The sequence below is a fragment of the Acyrthosiphon pisum genome, chromosome X (genome assembly GCF_005508785.2).
Source record: "Acyrthosiphon pisum isolate AL4f chromosome X, pea_aphid_22Mar2018_4r6ur, whole genome shotgun sequence".
Taxonomy (NCBI): Eukaryota; Metazoa; Arthropoda; class Insecta; order Hemiptera; family Aphididae; genus Acyrthosiphon; species Acyrthosiphon pisum.
Window position 1 is genome coordinate 128,963,444 of NC_042493.1, and position 3,733 is coordinate 128,967,176.

The following is a 3,733-nucleotide window of genomic DNA, read 5'->3' on the forward strand; positions in this document are numbered from 1 at the left end:
TTGTTAAAATCATTTACTGCCGTTATCAATACTTTAATGTATACCAATAGATTGCAAATTCAAAGACGAATCCAAAGACGTTCAGTAAAAAAAATATCGGATAAATATCAGTGAAGTTATAAGTGAATTAAATATTTTATCTTTTCAGTGATAACCAAAATGTGCTGCTTATCAATTTTTCATATTAACGTTATATTTTTTCTAATATTATTGTTTGTTTGAGGATTGAGGTGAATATTATATTTATTATTATAGTACTTTTTATTCGATCCCTTTGTATTTTGTAATCCTTTCACTGGCTATCGTATAGTATATTGTGTTGTATAATATTTGATATTACTGAGTTTTTTATAATATTTTGAATAATCAACTGAAAATGATCTCAGATGAGGACATATTACTCCACTTAGATGAAATTATTGCAAATGAAGAATCAGAAGATGAATTTATAGATGACATAAATTTTGATATTGAGAATAATGGTATGTGTGTTATATATTGTATATATACATAGTTTTTATATATTACTATATAATTTGATGTATTAGTTGATGTAAAAACTGTTATGTATTTACTTGTGTTTTTATTTGAATCATATATTTATACATAAAAAATGTGTAACAGATATTGAGGTGACTGAGCTGGAGGTTACAGATCCGCCGTCTCCTGATCATTCTCCAATAGTCCAAAGTAAAATAGCACCAGTTAGGCGAGTAAAAAAAATACCATTACAGACACCAAATTTTAAATGGAAAACTAAAGGAAAATTTAGGCCAAAAGAACATTATTTTGATTCATCCAAGGTAAATACTGGTAGCCTGTTGAATTATGTACTATAATGAACTAATCTATTATAACTAGATCTTTGAATAGCAACTCAAGTAAACTAGAATTTTTTGAAGCATTTGTTTCTGAATTTTTACTTGGCAAAGTAGCATTTGAGACTAATAGGTATGCTAAACAATATATACAATCTAATGAAATCTCACATCAGTCTAGAGTGAATGCTTGGAAGGATACAAATGTGGGTGAGATGTATACATTTTTAGCAACTACTATACTGATGTCAAGAAACAAAAACTCGATATGAAAGACTACTGGTCTACTGACCCATTACTGAGCTCGCCAATTTTCAGACAAATAATTTCTAGAAATAGATACTTATTATTACATCAAAAGCTTCATTTCTGCAACAATGAAAATCAAGAAAAAGGAAACCGTCTTTTCAAATTAGATGTTGTATTAGATGAAATTCGCACAAATTTTAAGGCTGGAATGGTGCCTTTTCAAAATATAGTGATTGATGAAAGCTTAGTCTTCTGGAAGGGTAGACTAAGCTTTAAGCAATTTATAAAAACAAAGAGGCATCGTTTCGGAATAAAATTTTTTGTCCTCTGTGATGTTGAAACTGACTTCATCCTTGATTTTATTATATATACTGGAACTCAAACAAGATTACTTTCATATGATGCAAATATTGGCATATCAGGAGCTGTTGTAAAAACTCTTATTGCACCATACTTGAACAAAGGGTATAACTTGTATACTGATAATTGGTATACTTCCCCAATATTAGCTCAGTATTTATACAAAAAAAAAAACCACAATAACAGGAACAGTAAGAAAAAACAGACGAGGAATGCCCGAATCAAAAAATAAATTAGCTGTTGGAGATGTACAAAGTGCTCATACAAAAAATATTATGGTTTTTAAATGGGTTGACAGAAGAGAAGTATTCATGTTATCTACCAAGTTTGATAGTAATCTAGATAATTCTGGCAAGTTTGACCGTAAAGGCAATCTTGTAAAAAAACCAATTTGTGTAATTAATTATAATCAATGTATGGGTAGCATTGATAAGACAGATATGCTACTAAGTTCAGTAGAATGCGTTAGAAAAACCAGCAAATGGTACAAAAAAATATTTTTTCATCTCATTGATTTAAGCATTTTAAATGCATTCTCTGCTTTCAAAACAGTCACTGGACAGAATATGCCACTTGCAAATTTCCAACTTGAAGTAATTCGACAACTATTAGAAAAATATGGTGGAAATACAGTAAGCCCCAGAGGAAGAACATGTACAAAAGATCAACCATTTCGACTATCAGCTCCGCATTTTCCATCAGATGTGAAAAAATTAGATTCAGGAAAAGTAGAAAGGAGAAAATGCATAGTTTGTACCAGAAACAACAAAAGAAAGGATACAATGTATATGTGTCAAGAATGTGATGTCGGTCTGTGTGCTACACCATGTTTTGCCATTTACCACACTAAACAAAATTATTTGGCCGTACAATTATTTTTAAAAAATGTAAATGTATAACTATAGAAGTTTTGTATATTAGATTGTATATTATACAAAAAATGTTACATTGTATAATAATTTTTAAAATACTTTAAAATTATATTATTAACTTTTTGCAACAAAATTTTTAAAATAATATGTGTATCTGTATACTATAAAAATAATTTATTTACTTTACTATTTTTATAATATCATCAGACTGTTGAGCTGTATGGTTGTGCTGTACTTTACTCTGTGCGTTATCTTTTTCTAATTTATAAATTTCACTCTTTGCAATATTTAAATTGTTTCTAATTATTTTCATCATGACTGGAGTTTTTTGTAATATTTGTAATATTCAATTCGCAGAGCTGGATATTCCTGTCAAATGCGATAGTTGTACTTTATCTGCTCATTCTAAATGCACGGGACTATCTGCAACTGAAGTTAAGTGTCTTTCTTTAAAAAATAGGTCTCTTAAATATTTTTGTGATAGCTGTGATCAAGGTCTTAAAGAATTACCGGAATTGAAGCTGTTGATAAAAAAATTATTAGTTGAAGTGGAAAATTTAAAAAATATGAATTTTAATTCTGATTCCAGTAATACGTCATCTGTGCATTTTTCTAATGAATTTATTTTTAACGAAATTAATGAGCGTAATCGCTGCGCTAATAATTTATTATTCTATAATATTGAAGAATGTGATTCAAACCGGTTGGATGATCGTATTTCATTTGACCTGGTACAAATAAATAACGTCATAAAAACTATTTTGGTTGATTCGTCTATTATTCCTAAGAAAGTTATTCGCATCGGTCGTTCGCAAGCGGGAAAATCACGTCCAATTAAAGTCATATTTGATTCTAAGTCTGATGTATTTGATATTATTAAGAATAAACGCAAGTTATCACAATGCAATTCATCACTATCATCGATTAACATAAGTACTGATCGGACCCTGTATCAAAGAGAGGCTATGAAGAAATTACGCGAAGAATTAAATCAACGAACTTCAAAAGGTGAAATGGATTTAACGATCAAGTTCGTTTATGGTGCCCCTAATATTGTTAAAAAATCGGAAGTCAACTCTACTCATTCTCAACCTCAACAATCTCAAAATTTTTTAAAATAAATGTTATGTATCAAAATGTAAGAGGTCTCAGGACGAAACTTCAATTTTTTCGTAATTCTGTTAATAATTTAAACTGTGATTTATTATTTTTGTCCGAAACTTGGTTAAATGATACTATTAATGATGTAGAACTTGGTATTATTAATTTCAATATTTTTAGAGCTGATAGAATTGGTACTCATGTTTGTAGAGGAGGTGGTGTGTTGTTAGCCATCAGAGATAACTTGGAATGCAGACGTATTGTTATTGATAATATCGGTGGTATTGATCAGGTATTTGTATTAGTTAATTATAATAATGTTAAATTATTGTT